The 22,443-nt window shown below is 40.0% G+C and overlaps 1 non-coding gene across 1 annotated transcript; it reads left to right on the top strand.

Annotated features, from left to right (window-relative positions):
- The first annotated feature begins 21,862 nt into the window (after positions 1-21,862).
- LOC148999297 (small nucleolar RNA R71) lies at positions 21,863-21,969 on the top strand. Its single transcript, XR_016170980.1, has one exon. It is a non-coding gene; the product is annotated as a small nucleolar RNA R71 (small nucleolar RNA).
- The last annotated feature ends 474 nt before the right edge of the window (positions 21,970-22,443 follow it).

Below are 22,443 nucleotides of genomic sequence, written 5' to 3'. Positions count from 1 at the left end.
ATTTGAATACAAGGAATTGTTCTTGCTTTTGATTATATTATTGTGCTAAGTGGCTATGATCGTTCCTAAACTTGATCGGTGGGACCGTGATTCACTCCCCAGGTAATCCAGATAGGGTACCCCCTTGGTGGATTTAGGGCAGGATGTGACAAAGAGTACATTAGAGAGAGAATGAGAGATTACATACCTTAGAGATGATCTTGGGAATGAGGAACAAAGAATATTGTAAGGGCACTTCACCACTACCAAGGAGAGGCCTAAGAGGAGTCTTCCCACATTCTTAGGAGGTTCTAGCAATAGAATAGGGTCCTAACTACAAAGTCCACTTAAGTAGAGCATAAAATAACCTAAAAATCAGCATTTCTCGTATTTAATAATCAGTTGGCTGACTGGCTTGGTTGACTAGGTCAGTCGACCAAGCTAGACCAGCAACTTAGAATAGGGAAATGGAAGGCCAAATCAACTCTAAATCAATGGGTATTCTTCCTACATCTCAAATGAATATTCTAGGTCAGAGAATTACCTTCGAATCAAGTCCGGGAGTGCATTAGGTCCATCAACTAAACTCACCTTCTTCAAGGTGTAGTTTCTTATCAAACACTGACAATGCTTCCAAGTATGGAGCGCCATCATCAATGTCCATGGGTTAGGGTCGAACACCATGCCTTCTATTGAGAGGGCCCATAGTAGGCTTCTTCCTCCACTTCGGGTCTTCGGACCTACAAACATTAGGGTTACCAGGTCAAGGTCAGGGTTAGCCTGTCACATCCACCCAGCCGGTACCCCATTTGGAATACCCGGGATGTGATCCACAGTCCAAGGATCAATGATTTGAGGTCCATGCCTCCCACATACACGGTAACACAATCATGAACAGTAATAATCAATGGTAAAAACAGCTAATATCAAGTATCATGAATAAGACAAGATTAACTAAATCAGAGTGCGGAATATAGATAATAAATAAGGTATGATCAAAATCATAAAGGGTGAGAAGGTGTGGTAGTCACCCTCTCAGAGCAGCGGAAAAGTATTAAATCAAGTTAGTTACATATCCAAGTATCACCGGAATAATTCAAAGACACGTTAATTACAAAATCCAAGGTTCCACAAATACACCAGGGGAATGGGGCACTATGCTAGGGTTTCTTCTATACTAATGGTAGTCTCCTCAACAGTACGGATGAAGTAAACCCAGCGCTGCCGCTCCCGCACAACTGTGGGGCTAACCCTGGTGCGAATAATAATCCTCCTCGGCTCCAATATACGAATCCTCACCGACGCCACTACCCGAAGGGTAGTATGTGGAATCATAGTCCGCCTCATAGGAGGTGCCATCGTAATCTTCAGTACCTGGAATGAAATCTAAAACATTTGCACAAAAGGAATGAGTTCGAAGAACTCAGCAAGGAAGTTATTCCATAATTAGAAATCATACACATTCAGAGCATATAATAATGCAATGTGATATGGAACATATGATGCAGATATGAGCCTAACTCTATGAATGCTGGTCTCTAAGGAAGACATGCTTTAAGTCATAGCACCGTACTTCTCTGGGTCGTCAGTCACTCTCCCATTTCCATATCTTGGGAATGCCCGGGGAAGATCGGTAAAGTCATCAAAAACCATGGTAAGGGGATCGGTTACCGCTCTCTCACATCACCATTTGGTCAAGTACTGGCGCATGTCACAGTAAAGCCTAGCCCAATGCAAGTCGTCTACTCAGTCGGTCAAGTCAGATTCAGATACGTCCATTCCTCGCCCCCGACGATCCTTTCCGGTATCCTTCACACTAGAGTCAGCGAAATCCCGAATTTCGGACTCATCAACCCTATTGGTCATCCACATATAGTAAACGGGAAGCTCTCACGTCCTCTCACGGATTGGTTACCGGTCTTGAGCGCCCGTGAGCCCAAGTCTATCTATATGCAATTCTACCAATAAATGGCCCCTTTCAGGTATCCGTAGCATGGTTTATGTCCCCTACCGGATTGGCTACCGGCCTAGAGCGCCCATCCAACCATACACTACCACGGGTTGTTCGGTCTCAATGCCCTTCCGATTCGGGTCTGACATGACAAGGATGAACCTAGCCACACAACTAGACAATCCTATGTATGTCATCCAATAACTTGGGAGAGTGTCGATAGGCACCATCGGAGAACATCCCATACTATTCCCTCCGATGCCCAAGGACATAAGTGTCAGTAGGACACCCTCCAATCCCAAGTCATACGTAAGCAATCACACATCAAATCTCATCATTCTCATGCATCCAATGCATATTCATAATAGTAATCAAATCATGATATTGAAACGAATCATTATAAACATAAGCAAATCAAAATGATAAAGTAACACAACCAATGTATAAAGATTTAAATGTTACTGTTCTAACACATATGTAACAATATCATAATGATTGAAAGAAATTTAGGGATTTCATTCTTTGAATAAAGCACAGTTCAATACTTGATGACTTATATGTTTATGGATATAACCATCCTTACCTTGGATAGGTTGATGATGAATTGAGAATACCAAGAATAGTCTAATAGAATTGTTAAGGCCCTAAACAAACATCAATAATAAGTTAGAAAAGAAGTCGGGAAGATCGAATGTCATTTGAGTCAAAACTGACCAAGGTTGCTATCAGCAACAACTTTGGTCGATGGTCTTGGTCGATGGTATCGACCAAAATAGTCCTCGGGCAGAATAGTGGATTTTTGGGGGTTTTGGTCCGAAATGAGTCTTCCGGTGTTCGGATCAATCTGAAACTTGGAGGCATACTTAACAACAGTAGTAGGACACTATAAATCAATGAATTAACCCAATCCAATGGTCTAATTAAAAAGCCCCAATTTGAGCTATCAAGTTCAAGTGATAAACATCATGGCATGAGTTGGAATTGATTGCATTGATGAGGAATAGCATGCAATAGCTAGAGAAACTAATAGAAATTCGATTGGAATCATATGGCAATGTTAAACATGAACATAATACACTCTATAGCTCAGTTTGATATCAAATGGTATGATGTTAATAGGTAAATCATGGAATACATATGCTAGGCATGAGATATAAGCATTAGCATCAATGAATGGCTAAGGGGATCATGGATTGAGCATGAGTAGGCACTTGGAGTGGTGGTTGCAAGGTTGCAGCACCATTCCAAATGTCCCATCAGCAAGATGACAATAGAAAAGAGTAGAAAATGGTAGGGTAGAGAGTGGAATGAAGAGTCATACCTTAGTGTGGAAGATGAAGACAAGAATCAATGATAAACTAAGTGTCTTTGATGAGATACCCTTCACACTAACCAAGGAGCTGCTTTGGGAAGCTCTCCCCACGTTCCCAGGTGAGAAAAATGATTGCAAAAGGCTCAAGGCTCGAGGTCCTATTAAATAGAAAAGGAATATTCCATGGAATCATTAACTTGGCAGACTGGGACATTTTGGTCGATGGTCCTTGGTCGATGGTATCGACCAAAATGCTTTCAGCAGAAAACTCAGGTTTTAGAACAGCAACTTCAAGTAGGGATTTGAAAGGCTATACAAGGTCAAATTGAGTGAGGTTTTCTTCCACAATTCAATAAGGAAGTCTAGTTTCGGGGAATACCTTCGGATTGTGCACAGGAGGTCATTTGGTATATAAACCATATTAATCTTCTCCGATGCGCAGACTTTCCTTAAACACTGACAATGCATTTAAGCAAGGGGTATCATTGTCAATGTCCATGGGCTCGGTCCCCGAATCATGATCATCAATCAGAATGGTCCATAAATCTCTTCTTCCACAGCTTCGGTTCCTCGGACCTGAATACAACAGTGGATCCAGGTCAGGGTCAAGGTTAGAATAGGGTTGGATATTACATAGCCTAGGGTTGGATTTCACAGCTGCTTTCACAAAGGACATAATTAAGGTTCGAAGTCCAGCAAAGGGGTTTAAATAACCTCAAGAAGTAATGTGAAGAGGCGTGACTTAGTCGAATCAAGGGCCAAGAAAGAGTGACGGTTCGAATACCGATCATTGGATCCAAGATCAACGGCTAGAAATCAATGACTCTTCGGATTTTATGTGAGAGAATTAGAGCCATCGCAAGCTTCCACGTGGAATGTTAAACTCCAGTTATGAAGGAGCACAGCTCAAGAAGCGAACCGTCGCCCAAGTGCATATAATTCCTTGGGAAGGTTAACCCAGAAATAAATATGAGAAAATGTTTGGTTTTCTACATAAGAATTGTGCCGAACGCAGTACTCGCAAAATTGGATGAAATAAAGGCGGATTAATAAGATTAGGAAACCTCAAAGTTCTATCAAGTGGGGCTTTGGGTAAAACCGAATAAGACCCTCGGACGAAGCATTGGTTTGCAGCGAGTGAGACTTCCAAAGAACGAAGCATTGGATTGCACTGAGTGAGACTTCCTAACGATGAAGCATCGGTTTGCATGGAGTGAGACTTCCTAATGACGAAGCATCAATTTGCATCGAATGGGACTTCCGAAGGATGAAGCATACGTTTGCACCGAGTGAGACTTCTGAAGGATGAAGCATCGGTTTGCACCGAGTGAGACTTCTGAAGGACAAAGCATTGGCTTGTCTCGAATGCCAGTTTCAGTCAAGATTCGGCAAGGCTCCAAAGGAAACATAGGCTACACTCGACCGAGTCATCAAAAAATAAGGCTTTTACAATCTAGATATTCCTAAAAGGGAATCCCATGAATCAACTATGGCTATAAGTATGAAAGTCTATAGACAAGGAATTAGGGTCTTTTCATTACGTCATGAAGCGACCATAGGGGGCCAACCCTTACAAAAAAAAAAAAAAAAAAAAAAAAAAAAGAGCTTTCACTTTGGTGCAAGTTCATGAACTAGCGTGGTTGAAGGATCCACAGTCGATGCTTGCTCCCGAGGTAACTGATTTTTGCCGACCGCTTCAGTATCAGGAAGAGGCGGAGAGTCACTAAGATATAAATCAATATCAGGATCATCCGGATAAGGATCATCATCTTCCCGAGCCCACTTGGGAAGAGGCATTTGAAGCTTCTCAAACACTTCAGAGTGACAAACCACCTAGAAGGGAGTAGTGTCGAAGGAAGGGTTAGCCGAGAGAATGGCCTTCCACACATCATTTTGCCCTTCCCGATAAGCTTGAGTGTTGTAGGGGATCATCAAGTTACTGAAAGGAACATTGTTCAGATATTTATGAATGCAAGGCTTTCGAAGATCTTGGGAAAGATGTTCGAGCTTGGAGGGGATGACCATTTTCTGAAGATCTTCCTTTTCTTTGGCCATGACATTGACCCTCTTGCCATACTCAGCAGAGATTCCTTCGTGAATCTTCAACTCAAGAGTCAAGGTTCCAATTCGGCTATTAGCCAGATTAAGATCTTTCTTGAGACGGTCAACTTTGGCGTTCTCCTCCTCAAGCGTTGTGGCCTCCTTCTTCAATCAAGCAATGTCTGAGTTTTCCAACCTAAATTGTTCGTCATAGTATTGAAGTCGGGAACCGCTGAGACCCACTCAGTTCAAGGCCTCAATTTGTTGGTGAAAATTCTCCACGGTGGTCCTAATAAGATAGATAATTGTCAAGGAATTCTGAAGGATGGTATGATCCAAAAATCATTAAACCAGGGAAATTGATTATAATTACGTGGTAGAAATACGAACAAGCACATCATCACTAAGGGATTCCAAGGCCTGACGATCAGTCGGCATCAGGCAGAGTGAACTCCAGTTGAAAGCCTTCTCAGGATCTTGCGTGATCTGACAAGTTCATAGTCCATTGGGGAGCGAAGATTTCCTCCGATCCTTGGTTCTTCCGCTGCTTCTTCAGGACAATGGTGTCGGTTGGTCATCTTTCCTTTTGGTTCAGACAAAAGGAATGACGGCTTCTTCTTCCTCGATTGACTTTTTTCCTTTCCCCGAGCCTTCACCCACAAATCTCAGTATTCTTATACCCTTGGTGGAAGGGTTCGGAGAAGGGGAGGCAGCTTTTTAAGCCTGCATTATCAAGCGAGCAACCTTTTCTCTGCGGCCTCAATTGCCTTGATCGCATTTGCCCGAATGGCATCCAGATTAACCCTTGGAGGCACTACAAAGAAAGCTAGAGTTAGAGAATTCAATGAAGCCACATTCTAACCAAGAGAAGCAAAAAGATTAGAAAGCTCACAACTAGCCAGCCCCCAGTATTGAAGGATAGCCGTATATTCCATCTCCAAGCCATGAATATCTTGGTACCATGGAATTGACTTAATCTTTTTGGCAGTAGCTTATTTGGCATCACCCAATGGAAAAATGCAATTAGCTTCGTTATAAGATTCAAGCTGGTTCCATCCGATCGGGAAGTTTAAATCTTTCTGGGGTGCTCGGCAGAAAAAGTACCAATTGCACCACCCTTTGTGGTTAGAAGGACAGGTACCCTTGGCTAGGATATTGCCTGACCATCCAAGCTCAGTCTTGTTACGCTTGGAAAGAAAAACCAACCCTCCATTGAGACAAAGCATGAAAATGAACAAAAAGACGAAGAGAAGGTTTAATGCTAAGCTCAAAGCATAAACCAAGAAAGCCAACGATGTGATGCCAGCTGTTGGGGAGAAGCATTCCGGGACAAATGTGCCAGTGGTTCAAAATTGCAGAAAACAAAGGATTGAAAAAGGGGAACCGAACCTCACTTTCCAGAGTATTCAGGTACAACAAAAATTCATCAGGGGGATTTGAATTAGCCCTCTCATCAAGATTGGGAATTCGAAGAAAATAGGAAGGAGGAAAATTGAAGTGCTTGGTCGCCAAAGCTAGTTTGGCTTTGGTATATTCAAAAACAAAAAAGCTTGGGCCTTGCTTAGGTCTGTTGGATTGCCGAGGGGTCTTGGCTACCACATTCAAAGTTTTGATGATCTGGAATAGGGGGCAAGGTTGGAACCTCAATCTCTTTCTTTTGGCTCACCTCTTCAAATTGACGCCAAACATCAGTTAATTTTTGCTCTTTGTTACCCGATCGTTCAACGGAGACGAAGACAGTGGCCTCGTCACTGGAATCCCCCTGATTAGCATTACATTCAGAAGAACCCTCATCAGAGGTTCTGCCGCTTCCCATTGCAAGGAAAGTCTGGTTTTGATTTTAAATTAGAAAGAAAATGAGTACGAAAGCAAAAGGAGTAATTAAAGTAAGTAAAGAAGGTAGAAGAGTCAATGAACTTACTTGTTCACTAGAGTAGAAAGCTCGAGAGCAGGAAAACTGGTAGGGTGCAGAGAAGACGACGAGGAGTTTCAAATTGTAGACAAGAGAATGAAATTTGAAAGAAAAAAATGGCTTTTAAAAAAGCAAGTCAACAAGTACGTGTATGATCAGGATCAATCCAGATCAACGATCATGATCGAGAGACTTTTCAGAAAAGGCGTAAATGAATCAAATTAGAGTTGACATTTAGAAGAACCATCGTTTCAAGTTAAAAACAATGATGATTTCAGCTGTGACAGACACGTGGCGACTCCCACATGAAAGCCGAAGACGTTTGAGTAACTCGAGAAAAATGATGAGACAACAACAATAAATGAGACTTGACATTCAAGTGAGCAAGAAATTGTTTGGATTCCTTTTTCGGTATCCATGTTCGGTTTAAACCAAACCAAGCCCTCGGCGTTCCCGAACGCTTGGCCTTGGAGGCTCATGATACGAGAAAAATATGAAGAAACCGGGTTAACATTTGGTTCAACCATTGACCCCGGTCTGGAACAATCCGATTGTTTTAAGTTCGAACAAACTGGGTTTGAAGATAGCGTACTAAGGAAGAGACCTTGCACGCTCAAAAGGCAAGCCCACTTCCGGGATTCTCATGATGTAAAACCCACCAAGTGGAGGTTATCAGCACTCGTTGAAGCAGATGATCGTGCAAACTTGGGTAATTGACACACCCGTAGCCAAAGATCGTGTCTTCAAGGGAAGTTTTCCATTACCCCACGAACGGGTCTAACCGTCAAGATCTGACGGCCACCAAAAGAAGGCTCGAATGAGTTCAGCGGACAGGATTAGAAGGTAAACACTATATAAGTCATAACCTACATACGAAGAAGCTAATTGGATCGTATTCCCGGTAATCGTATTCATACTTTAGCTTTACAATTAGCCAGAGCCTTTGTGATTAGTTCATTAACTGACTTAGCCTTCAGAGGTGGCCTCCCGACTCCCACGGTCAGGCCACATCTAACGATTGTTTTGCAGGTCATTCATCAGTTATCTAAGGGTTGAGCAAATTTTTGATGCATCAGAAAACAACCTAAGAATAGATCTAACATAGATTATAATCACATAACTACAGTAAGAGTAAATTAGGGTCTCATGCTAGATCAGATCATTGAAATCACACCGTATTGCCTACAAAGAGAATAGAGTGAATGGGAATTCACTCTAAGACTATGAGGATCAGAGACTAGGCCATTACAATAGTGTAAGACCTTCCTCACATTCAAAACAAAAAGTAGAAACAGTAGATAGAATAGATCAATGGAATATAGGATTGAATACTAACCTTTTAGAAGAAGAATCAATGGAGGAACTTCTCTTGGATGCTTGGAAACAACCTTGGGCTTGAAGAGGAGGCTCTCTCAGGTTTTCCAAAAATTAAGAGGCAAAGTAGTGAGGTTTAGTCTGTAGTTACATATAAATATAGGACTTCAAAATCTTAAACTTCCAAAACTAAACAATTATGTCTTGGGCATGCTTTGGTAGGTTGGGTCGACCAAAGGATCGATGAAGGCAGGGCCTTAAGTCAAAATTGTTGAATTTGGTTCCCAAAAGCCAAATTCACCACTTGGGTCCTCAACCAACTTAAGGAACGGTCTTACCTGATTTCATAGAACCTTCTGAAGGTGTCAACACTATACTCAAGGTCCATCTTCCAAGTCCATCATCATTTAGGCTACATATTCTTCCAAAATTGTGAAATCTTGTCCAAAACCTAAATTAGACACCCCATTTGTTTTGGATGAAGAAGAACTTGTTTGATGTTTGACTTTGAAGTTGGACCTTGAGTATGGTGTTGATATGTTTAGAAGATCCTAGGAAGTCAGGTCGGACCTCTCCCTTAGTGTAGATTTAAAGACCCGAAGTAGAAGTGAAAGTCAACTATGGGCCATAGCAGTAGAAGACATGGTGTTCGACTCCAAACCCATGGAGTTAGACAATGATGCCCCATACTTGAAGACCTTGGTTGATTTAGAAAAGAGACTATGCCTTGATGAAGAGAAGATTGGTTGATGACCTTAGAGCTTGGTTAGATATGATTCGAAGCCATTTTTCCATGCTAGGTAAGTTATAGTATATGTGTTTAAAGTTTCATTTGATTCCGATTAGTGAAAGGCCCTCAATTCCCTGTTTCAGACTAAGTTGACAGTCTAGGTCGACTGCCTGGGTCAACTGGGCAGTCTACCCAGTCAATCAACCCTAAGATGCTGAACTCAAGCAGAATTTGTTGTTTAGGTTATTTTGCTATATATACCTCATGACTTCATGATTTTAGTGTCCCTAGCCTCCAAAACACTTAGAGAACGAAGGGAACTCATCTCCAAGCCTCCAAAAGTGTTGAAGAAGACCAAACCTTGCAAACTTGTAAGTTCTCTCTCTTGTTCTTCAATCAAAGGTTAGTAATCTTACTTCTATGATATTGATTCATTCTTTCCATGATCTTTCTCTTCTCTAATCTGAGATTATGAAGAAGATGTTGCATCTCTGCAATTGTATCTTCTACAATCTCCATTCATTCTCATACCTATGAACATTATAATCAATTCTTATTATGATTCTTATGTTTTCTACATGCATCTATGATCATATTCTTATTTCGATTTCTTCTAGCATTAAAGATGTATTCTTATGATTATTCATAACTCTGATTTATTGTATTCATATACTAGAATGAGATCTCATCATCTCTAGTTCATCTCTTTCATTCATAGCATGTTTTCAATGAAAACTATGAATTTTACCAAAATAGAAAGTATGATTTCAAATTAGTAAGTAATGGTTTTAATCGTTGTCTGATGTCTAAAATATGCTTTTTAGTCTTAGACTACTGTGTTAAACATTCTCTCCAAGTTTTGTAGCATTCCAGATTGTATAGAATAGGTTTCGGATCAAAATACTATTTTTCTATTCGGATTACTCTTGGGTAGACTGCCTGGGTCGACTGGACCAATCAACCCAGCCAATCAACCCGTAGTGACAGCAACTCTATTTTTTATCCGTTTCGACTCCAATCTTTTGGAATTGCTTCTTGTGACCTATACATGTTTTATCAAGCTTGTTTAGGTGATTTTGGATCTGTTCTCTAATATCTTATTTGAAGACTAAGGTTCGATTATGAGGTGAGTATTCCAACTCACAATATGCCTATTTACATGTTTTTATGTATTATGATATGAATGCATGATTTAAGTATTGTCGTTTGTTTTCTTTTACATCATGATACTTCTGCAACTACAGTAGCTTGTCCACATTGTGAATTACATATTAGAATTGATTATTGATTATGAAAATGCGATATGGACTATGATGTGGATATGAGTGTGATTATGATATGTTTGGAATCATGATGTGATGTGGATGCTTAGGTCGTAGTTGTGGAATGGGGAATGCCCTATTGGCGTTTCTGTCTTTGGACATCAGTGGAAGTGGTATGGGACGCTTTCCTATGGTGCCCCTTGACTCTTTCCCTAACTACTGGTTGACATACCTAGGATTGGTCTAGCAGTGTTTGGCTAGGAATACCCCTTTTATATCAGACTCGATTCGGAAGGGTATTGAGACCGAACAACCCGTGGCAGCAATGGGGATTCATGGGCGCTCAAGACCGGTAACCAACCCGTGAGGGGACATGAATCACATTGTGGGGGCCATTTATGGGTAGGGTCGCATATGGATAGACTTGGGCTCATGGGCGCTCAAGACCGGTAACCAACCCGTGAGAGGAGATGAGAGCTTCCCATTTACTATATGTGGATGACCTATAGGGTTGATGAGTCCGTATTTGAGAGAATCGGATACGCTGACTCTAGTGTGAAGGATACCATAAAGGATCCTGAGAGGGGAGGAATGGACATATTTGGATCTGAGTTGATATAACTAAGTAGATGATTTGCATTGGGCTAGGCTTAACCCTAACATGCGCCAATACTTAGACCAATGGTGATGTGAGAGAGCGGTGACTTAACCCCCAGCCATGGATTGTCCAAGATGGATGAAGGACCCTTTGCCAACCGAGGATGAGTGAATTGAGACCTACCCAAAGAAGTATGGTGCTATGACTTAAAGCATGTCTGCCAATAGAGACCAGCATACATATATAGAGTTAGAAGCATATTTGCATATATTGTTTCATATCATTGCATATATGTTTGCTTGTGAATACAAGTGAAGATGCTTATTGTGTTTGGTTTACTTGCTAAGTTCTTTTGAGCTTATCCTTCGGGGGAGTTGTTTTTAGATGACATTGCAGGTACGAAAGAGAACCCGTGCCCTAGTACGGAGGACCTTTCCGTACATGGTACAGCTTTGGATGTCCTTGGACAAGGTAATGAACAGCCAACACTCGGATTTGGGCTGCACTGACGACTCCTATTGATGGTAGCTGGCATCGTCTTATTCATCGATGGGATCATGCACTAGATATTGATCTGAAGCTTCAAGAGCATGACCTTAAAGCAAAGAAGAAGAGCCGACTGGAGATGTGGATTAGATTCTCTTGTTTCTTCTAGACTTTTATTTTACTTGTATTAGCTTAGAGCTTGCTTTAGATTTCGATCTACCTTCCGCATATGTTGTGGGGTATATTTCCGCTATACTCTACAGTTGTCTTTTGATTTGGTATCTTGTTATTCCGCACTCTGATATTCTTTAGTGATCCTTTTGAGATCCTTTCTTGACTTTTATTAGTAAAATACTTGAATACTATGATTTGTTTTTGCTTTTGATTATGTTATTGTGCTAAATGGATATGATCGTTCCTAAACTTGATCTTCGGGGCTGTGGATCACTCCCCCGGGTAACCTAGATAGGGTATAGGCTGGGTGTATTTGGGCGGGATGTGACAAAAATCATACAAGGTTTCCATAATAGGATCTTCACTATCAATCTCCATTGGTTCTAGGTCAGAGCCAATGGGTTCAACAGAGAGCATCCACAGTTGTCTTCTACCTTGACTTTGGGTCTTCGGACTTACAACATAGATTTTTGGATTAGGGTAGGTGCGGGATTTCACATTTATTGTAGATAATGACTGCATAATATTGTTGTATTTTTCTGTTCACAGATGATACCTTAGATCTAGTTGTGCCTTAGATCTAGTTGTACATAGATGATACCTTAGATCTAGTTGTGCATCAGATCCAATTGTACCTTAATAAATGGAAATCCAATTATGGTCAACTTATTGCATTCATCATACAACCGAACATTAAATTTTACTTAGGAAACTCTGTAACTCCTCAATGCTATAAGACTTTCCAAATGACTTCTTGGTCTCTCAACAATGTCATGCTATGGGGATCACCACTCCAAAAGAACAAAAATTCATTGATCTCTCAACAATGTCATGGCTATTTATAATACATCAGCGTTATTGTGAAATCCAGCCCTATCCTAACCCTAACCCAACCCGGATCCTTTGATGTTTTTAGGTCTGAAGACCTGGAGTGGTGGAAGAAGAGACTTGTGGGCCCTCACAGTTGAAGATTTGGTGTATGACTCAGAGCCTATGGAAATTGACAGTGATGCCCTTACTTGGATACACTATCAGTGTTCAATGAGAAACTACATCTAGAAGAGGGGAAGCTTAGTTGAAGTATTTGATGCACTTCCAGTCTTGTTTCGAAGGTATTTCTCTAATCTAGACTTGTTGATTGACTTGTAGGAGAAAACCCAACTCAATTTGGATCAGTCTGGCCTTCCATTTCCCTACTTGAAGTTGCTATCATGCTTGGTCGACTGGCCCAATCGACCAGTCAATCGACCAGCAGATTATTAAATACGAAAATCACAAATTTCTTGATTATTTTAAGCCTACTTATTGGGACCTCGTGAATAGAACCCTATTCTAATCATTTGGACTCCAGAGAACGAGGAGTGAGCTTCCCAAGGCTATCTCTTGGAGTTTCTGAAGATTCTTGGTCTCAATCATTGCATTTCATCTCCATTGCTTCCTCAAGGTATGATTTCTCTTTCTCATCCTCTACTCTACCCCCCCCCCCCCCCCCCCCTTTTTATCCCCCCACAAAAAAAAAACAACCACCCACCCCCCCCCCCCCTTCTTTCCCTCCTCCCCCCCCCCCTCCCCCCCCCCCCCCCTTTTTTTTTTTCCCCCCCTCCCCCCCCCCCCCCTCCCTTTTTTTTTTTCTTTTCTCCCCCCCCTTTTTTTTTGTGAACCCCCCCCCCACCCCTGGCCCGGAAACCTTGTTATTGTAGGTCCGATGACCCGAAGTAAAGTAAGAAGTCAGCTTTGGGCCATCCCAAAGAGAGGACTTGGTGTCTGGCTTTGAATCCATGAAGGTTGATGATGAGGTTCTATTTATGGAAACAGAATCCTGATAAAGATCTAATTAGTTGATGGACTTGGAGTGCTCTCTATCTTGGTTTGAAGGCATTTCTACCTACTAGGTAAGTCACTTGACTTGTGTACAAAACCCCTTTAGGTTTGGATTTGATCTGGGCCTTCAATTCCCTGTTTTGGCCTTGCTGTCTGCATTGGTCGACTGATTGGTCGATCACTGGCCAGTCGACCAATCCACTCGACCAATGGGTGCTGTCTTTGGCAATTAGGTTGATTCTTGCTCTATTTAAGTCTAACCTCGAGTCCACTTCGTATTTGCTGCCTCCAAACCCTCCTCGAACGAACCAAAGACCTCTCGCAAGTCATCTCTCTTGCATCCTTGGAGTTTTCTTGGCGGATCTTCGTCGGAACTCTTCTTTTTGCATCAAAAGGTATGTCTACTCTCTCTTCTTCTCCTCCATCTTTGTTTTTCTTTCCTTTTTGAGTTGAGACAGTAGAAGAGATGCTGCATCCACTGTTGCAAACATCTCTGAACATGTTCTCATGATCATCCTAAGGATTTAAGGCTAGAACAATGATCTTAACCAAGATCATTGCAAGCTTTTGAAGGATTCATGATCAAACCATGATTTAATCTCTGTTAATTTCCTAATCTGAATTCTGATCTCTTTGGATCTTCTTTCATTGATCATGTTAGTGGTTAATGGTTGTGTTTTCTTTCTATGATCCATAATCCATAGAATTCTAGTTGTTCTCTTCTACCTTGCTATGTGTTCTTCATGATGCATGATAGTACATATATGGTAGGTTTTATTTCCTTATTTAGATTTATGCTTCTAAGCCTTATTCCATGAAGACCTATGCATGTTTTCAAGTTTTCATTACCAAAAGCAATGATCCATCCTCCTATAGTTCTTGTCTTTGTTTTCTATTTCAGAATTCATCAAGATCCATGTTTGATTTATTTATGGTAACTTTTTGTTTCCTAATTTGGATCTTGATACCTTGATTTGATTAGTGTTTTAAGGTCCCCTATATGTTAGAATACTACTGATGTAGTCTACCCCTTGATTAGTATCCTTTTGAATCACCAAATTCGGATTTCATATCTCAAAACTCTGATTTTCTAAGCTACTGTCTGCATTGGTCGACTGATTGGTCGATGGACCACTCGACCAATCCACTCGACCAATGAGTACAACAACTCCAGAATTGGTCTGCTTTGGATGTTTTGATATATATTCTGTTAGGGATCTTTCCTAATATGTTGTATATACTTGTTTAGGACCTTCTTCTCAAGTTTGCCAAGATCTTACTTGATTTCTTTGGATTCTTTGCGAGTTATAAAAGGTAAGGATGGTTATTTCCTTAATTACATAGATAGCATGAATCTAGTTACTATATTTGAATATCATTAATATGTTTCCTAAATTAGATTCTTACAATGATATTCTACTGTTGCATAACTTTGATTACAGTAGCATTATTTATTCATGTTGAATTGATTCATGTATGATTTACTTACCAATGTTATACAAGTGATTGTTATACTGATTTCTTTCCATATATGGAGTTACCATATATGTGATGATATGAATTGATGCATGTGTATGCTTACGTATGGTTTGGAAAGGAGAGGTGTCCTTTCGACACTTCTGTCCTTGGACTACTACGGGAATATTATGGGATATTTCCGGAGATGCCCTCTGGACACCTTCCTAAACTGTTGGATGACATATATAGGATTGTCTAGTAGTGTTTGGCTAGGATGTCCTGTTATGTCAGACCCTAATCGGAGGGGTATTGAGACCGAACGACCCGTGGTAGCAATGGGGATTCATGGGCGCTCAAGACCGGTAACCAACCCGTGAGAGGACAGGAATCACATTGTGGGGGCCATTTGTTGGTAGGGTTGCATATGGTTAGACTTGGGCTCACGGGCGCTTAAGACCGGTAACCAACCCGTGAGAGGACGTGAGAGCTTCCCGTTTACCATATGTGGATAACCAATAGGGTTGATGAGTCCGTAGTCCGAGTTGGTCGGTGCCATAGGATACGCCGACTCTAGTGTGAAGGATACCGGGAAAGGATCGTCGGGGACGAGGAATGGAAGTATCTGGATCTGACTTGATGTAACCAAGTAGAAGACTTGCATTTGGCTAGGTATTACCCCGACATGCGCCAAGTACTTATACCAAATGGTTGTGAGAGAGTGTGTTGACTTAACCCCCGCCAAGGTTTGTCCCGAGGGATGAAGGACCCATTACCAATCGGCTGCTCAAGACCGGTGAAATGATCCGTGAGAGAATCCAAGATATCTTAAATGGTTGAGGATGTGAGTGGACTTTCCTAAAGAAGTACGGTGCTATGACTTAAAGCATGTCTGCCAATAGAGACCAGCATACTTAGAGTTAGATTCATTCATTCATTATTTGTCTCATATCATATTGCATTTATGATTGTTCGGAATCCCGCCATTTATGTTATTATGGATTTTAATCGCCTTACCGAGTTTCTTTGAAACTCATTCCTTTATTGTACAATGTTGTTAGACTATCCCGCAGGTACGGAATACTATGACGGTCCCTATGAGGAAGCGCAAGGCGAAGAGACATATCTCCAGGAAGGTGATTGCGGTTACCACAATTACTCTGAAGATCCCACGGGTGGTTATGCTCCGTACGATGCTTAGTCCGACCATTGAGTGGAAGCGTCCTTGTGCTATCTATGAGATCTACACCTACAAGGATGTCGTCTACAAAGTGGAGAATAATTTAGTTACCCAATGTACTTGCTACTGGGATTAGATTTTATCTAGTTTATTCTTTCGAGCTACTTTTCCGCTGGATGTAAAGTGGGATTTTTGCTTCACTTTACTTATCTGTTTGACACTCTGATTATATCTATTATTCCGTTTCGTTTATGATTCATTCTTTCATTATTGGATCTATGATTTATCTTCCGCACTCTTGTTATGGTTGTTCATGATTATGTTATTGTTTATGTGGGAGGTTGATCACTCGATACCTGATCTTCGGGCTGTGGATCACACTCTCGGGTATGCCAGATAGGGTACCGGCTGGGAGGGCGTGACAATTATTGACCTAAACTGATGTGTAGATATATGCTAGGTCTGATTTATTATTGGTTTGTGATTCTAATCTAGTTTGTATCACTTCTTTAGCTGATTCCCCATCATTCCTTGCCATTGCAACAAATTCCAATTCAATTCTTGATGTTTAGCATATAGAACATAGGGTTTCAATTTGGGTATTCCTAATTGGTCCATTAGATTGTGAAAAATAAAGCAAACACAATCAATGCATAAATAAAAGACAGGAAAAAAATGCAAACAATAAAATAAAAGGAAAAGGGAAGTGATCTGAGTGTCAGCTCTGGATCAAGGGAAGGGGAGTATAATAATAATGACTTTGACCGTGGACCCTTTGCCGTAGCTTACAGTCCACCGATCGGGGGAAAGGATATTAGAGAAAAAGAAATTGCAGAAAAGAAATAATTAAAGCAATAAAAGGAAAGAGAAACCTTAACCAAAGAGAGGCACGACTGTAGGCATCTCTGATCAAGGACCCAGGGAAGGGAGAACAATAAATAAATGTTGAAAGTAAATCCTAAATTAAGAATATGGAGGGGTAGATAGAAGCGGGAATGGAGGGAGGAGAGAAGATTATTGAAGAAGATTACTTACTGGCGAATTGAACAAACGATTCGAATCTCAGCCAACCCTAACAACTAGATTGATCTAGATCTGCAATTGCTAGACCCAGAGAAAAACGAATCTTAAAACTTGAAACTTGAACTTGAATTGCATTACATAGAAAAATTAAACCTAAACATTCAATCTAGAAATTTAAATCTCACAAATGCAAGCAAAGAAAACTAGAGAAAGCCTAAATAAACTGAAGAGAGAAGAAAGAGTGCTTCTACTAAGCTCTAAAACACGTTTTCCCTTGATGGAGTATGCTTTCCTTTTATAGAGTTTACATGGGATATGAATCTTGAAAGAATTTGAATCAAACTCAGTGTTTCTATCTGACTCAAACAATTAGGGTTTTGACGTACTAATCGGACTAACTTAGAGAAAAATAAAATGCAAAATACCACAGTTGGATTTGAAGATCAAGAAGTCGTGAAGCTCCCTTCCAAAAATCAGCTCGATCGGACACCAGATGAGCATTCGATGAAGGGCTTGATCGAAATTGAACAAAGACATTCAAAAACAGAATTTTTCCTTCTTCCTTATCTGAATATAATTTTTTTTTTCCTGTTTTCCTTTCTTTAATCAAATCACAAATAGGAAATAAGATATTGAGGTATGCAAGGACTCTTTTCTCCATTTGGACTCTCTCAATAATATCTCTATAGATTTGATCGATAATTTATAATCTCAGCCGAGATCAAATTTGCCTTCTTTATCTCTTAAATATTTCGGAGTTGGCCCATAATCACATCTCTAGCCCATCATGCTCCACATCAAGCCAATTTTTGCATTTGAGAATTTGAATGGACCTCTTGACATCTAATATTGCATGATTCATACCCAAAACTCCAAATATTTACTTAAATATTGAGAAGTCCTCAAATCTGCAAAAACAACATAAAACCCAATGTAGTTCTACTCTAAGTGTGTAAAATGCATGCTTTATGCCCTAAGATTTCACACTTAAATGTGGTCATCAGATTCCCCCACACTTAGACTAAGCTTGTCCTCAAGCAAAAATTAAAAAAAATACAAATGAAGGTAAGAAACTAGTGCAACAAAATAAATCCTAACTCACTTTCGTAGGAATCATGGTTACACTTAGCATGTGCAACAAGCCTTTAAACCACTAGGTTATCCCTAGAGGATGAGTTTTGTCTCGTGGATATTTGCAGTGAATATACATCTAAAATTCCAATTCAGCTCAAAATAAAACATTGCAATTTCAACTCTAACAATTGGTAAGTACTCATACAGGATTATTAGCTATGACAATTTTTCTCACCATTGATTTAAGAACCCCCACACTTGAACTTTATTACCCCATATTGATTCTTGAGACTTAGCATATATCTCAATCAAAGACTCACCTTATATCTTTCAAGTACACCTCTCCTTTAAGCAAAACCACTCATAAAGTAAGGGGACCAAGGACTAAGGTTTTGAAGTATTTTTTATCAAACAATTTTACCAAGGCATTGATGACACTTGTATTTATCTCTCTCTTTTCTTTTGAGTAGTGAACTCTACTTTACTCCACTATGGTTGGCTTGAATGACATGGTGGAGCAAACACCAGAAACCCAAGTTACTTTGTAGCTTTGCTTTGCATATGCCCACATAGACAGTGATGCGAGAGTTCTTTTCAATAATCTCATTCCTAAAAGTTTCTATCAAGTCACCTCGATTCCTGAGTCGGAGTGCCCTGTCTAGTTCCATGGAATTCAACTTTTACTTTTTACTTTTTTTTTTTTTTTTTTTCTTTCTTTTTCTTTTTGTCATGCCATACACAAAATTGATCTCAACTTCTAGCCAAAAAATCAAGGACCCACAAAACTCATAGATGGTCCAACGCCTTAATTTAAGGGCCTTTTATTTTCCTAAAGTAAGTCTCATCTCAACATACATACAAGTTACCTTCCTCTCAATAGGGTTTTTATGTGTTCACGATGGGTACCAAAATCACTCTCATTTCACACACATAGCAATTGAAAGAGTATGTACACTAACCAAAAGTCAAAGTTAAAATATACAAAGAAGCTATACCCCCCTACACTTAAGTAATGCAATGTCCTCAATGCATGCATGAAAAGATGAATAAGGGCAAGGCAAAAGAGGGGTATACATTTTAGTCAAGATGTGTTTATCATGGGAAGCTTTTGTCTTATCTTCAATAGCAATGTATGATAGGGAAGGCAGTCCAAATAAGAAAAACCATAAATAGAGAAGTCATACCTAAAGACTTCAAGAAAAACATTCACCATGTAAGAGAAAATTCTCATCATACGTTGAGGTTCTTTAGAAGGTCTAACATCCTTCATAAGATGAATATCATGTTGTACAATGGAAGAGCTTCGACCTTTGATATTTGTGATAGACCAACCCAATGCTTCTCTATTTTCATTCAACAGTGTGATCAACTCTTCTGCTTTGTCAGAAGTTAAATCAAAGACAACAATGACAGGAAGAGTATTATCTTGTTCCAATAAAGCATACTTCAAATTAGAAGGCAACTCTTTCAATTCTAGCTGGGGGGGTTCAATTATTGAGGGCTTGGGAGTGGAGATGGAGATGGATAGAGGTTCAATAGGCTCCAAAGGTGTGTGAAAATTTAAGACTTCAGAAAAGAAAGTTTAACTATCATCATCCAACATATCCATACATTCTTGGAATTCAAAATCAAAATCAATTTCAAAGTTGGTAATCAAATCATTAGAAAAATCCAAAGACTCCTCAAGCATATTGATCTCTTGTTCTATTTATGGTTGTTTCCCTATCCTAAATATATTAAACTCCACAGTTCGATTTCCAAAAGACAACCGTAAGAGACCATTTCGACAATTGATTAATGCATTACTAGTAGCCAAAAATGGTCTTACTAGAATTATTGGGATTTTGTCTTTGATTGAAAAAGGTTTAGTATCTAGCACAATGAAATCAACTGGAAAAATAAATTCTCCCACTTTCAGTAAAACATCTTCAACCATCCCTTGGGAATCTTAATTGACTTATCTGCCAACTGAAGAGTAGTTCTAGTTGCTTTTAATTCTCCCAGTCCTAATTCCTTATAAACATGGTAAGGCAAAAGATTCACACTTGCACCAAGATCAAGTAAAGCATGTTCAACGTGTGTATTGCCTATGACACAAGCTATGGTAGGGCTCCCTGGATCCTTATACTTGGCTGCTACAGGTTGAGTAATTATGGAACTAATGTTACCTGCCAAGAACACCTTTTTGGGAATGCTAATGATTCTTTTATGAGTGCATAAATCTTTCGACACTTTTGCATAGGCGGGGATCTGGGATATGGCATCCAAAAGAGGGATATTCACTTCTATCTTTTTGAAGACATCAAAATTTTTCTCCATAGTTGTAGTTTTCTTCTTATTAACTAGACGACTAGGATAAGCAGCCTTAGGAACATATGGACTCTCATTTGAAATTTCCTCTTTTCTCATAGTTTCTGATAGTGGTTCACCAAACTTAGGTACTGCTAAAGCAACTGGCTCATCCTCAACTTCTATGGGTTTCTCAGACAAACTTTTATTAGGAGATACATGAACATTCTCCTCATCATAGTGGTCATTAATCTCGCTCTTTTCATTAATATGTGACTCACCTATTAAATACCCTTTCCCACTTCTCAATGCAGACACATAATTAATTGAAGCTAAAGAAGAATGGGAGGATTCAACTTGGTTGACTTGATTTGGTGGTCTTTGTTGAATCTGAATCCTAGGATTTAACTCAGCTTGGCAAGACATTTTACCTTTTTCTCACTCAGACAAAGCACTTGCAAGAGTGAAAATTTATTTTTCCATATTATGCATAGAAGTCATGAAGGTGTTAGAAAGTACTTCCATATTATTCTCTAAGGAAGAGAGACGAGAAAACTCTGGATTATTACCTCTGTTGAAACCAGGTGATGATTGATTTTGTGCAATGTGAGCCATATGAGGCACTATAGGTGGATTGACAGGCCTAGCTAAATTGGCATTCTGGAAATTTAGGGCTTGAGGGAATTGGACATTTGGATTATGAGAAAATTGGGCACTTTGTTTTTGAGGGGCACCAAAGTGATTTTGTGTGGAATAATTGCTTAATCCATTTTGGTTTTGCCTTTGAGACCATGAAAAGTTAGGATGATTCTTCCACCTAGGATTGGACGTGTTACCGTACGGGTTTGGAAACATCGCACTGACATTCTCATGTTGGCCTCCAGAATAGCTAGGACATTCCTCAATTACATGTGTAGGAGACTGACACCATGCACACATAGCTATATATTTGTCAATAAAATGTGCTTGACTTGGTGGTGGTGGTGTAGCTTTAACTACCAAATTCTCTAACTTTTTCAAAAGATCATCTATTTGTGCTTCCATATGAACTTGGATATCAACAAAATATCCCCTACTAGTCCTTTTAGATTCTTGGGTTGACTCCCATTCTCTAGTTCTATCTGCCCAGATCTAAAAGAAATTCCCAAGCTTCGGAATCATCGTTGAATGATGTAAGTTCTGTGGGGCACATAGATTCCAAGAGTTGTTTTGTTTGATAATCGATACCCTCATAAATAATTTGGCATAAATACCATAATTCTATACCATGGTGAGGGCATTCATGGGGAAGGCTTTGGAACCTCTCCATTACCTTAGCAAAGGACTCATTGGGTTTTTGACAAAATTGAAGAATGTCATTTCTTATTTTATTTGTCTTGGAGAAAGGAAAGATTTCTTCAAGAATAGGGCAGTGAATTGTTCTCATGTGGTAATACTATCCCGAGGTAAACTATAAAGCCACTTTTTGGCTTGGTCCTTTAATGCGAATGTAATAAACAGTAGTCTTACAACATCATCAGTGAGTTGTTGTACCTTCATAAGGACACAAACCTCCTCAAACTCCCTAAGGAACTGATATGGGAGAAATCATAATCGAACCGGGTCCACCTGTGGTTCGATCCTCGACCCCGGTTGGGAAGAAAGGAACCGACTTGCATCCGAGCGGGCCAGGTTTAAGAGCTAACTTGCTGAGGAAGTAAACTGACTCAGTCAACAAGCACGCCCGAATCCGTGATAATCGGAGCCAACGGATCGTCAAGTAGATGGTTAAACAACATTTATGGGAGCAATCGATCGTGCTTACTTGGGTAACTGCCACGCTATGATCATGCAGTTATCCATT

This window comes from Hakea prostrata, unplaced genomic scaffold, assembly GCF_041222555.1.
Source record: "Hakea prostrata isolate BN-2017 unplaced genomic scaffold, UWA_Hpros_2 contig_17, whole genome shotgun sequence".
Taxonomy (NCBI): domain Eukaryota; kingdom Viridiplantae; phylum Streptophyta; class Magnoliopsida; order Proteales; family Proteaceae; genus Hakea; species Hakea prostrata.
This window is presented reverse-complemented; position numbering and strand designations above follow the sequence as displayed.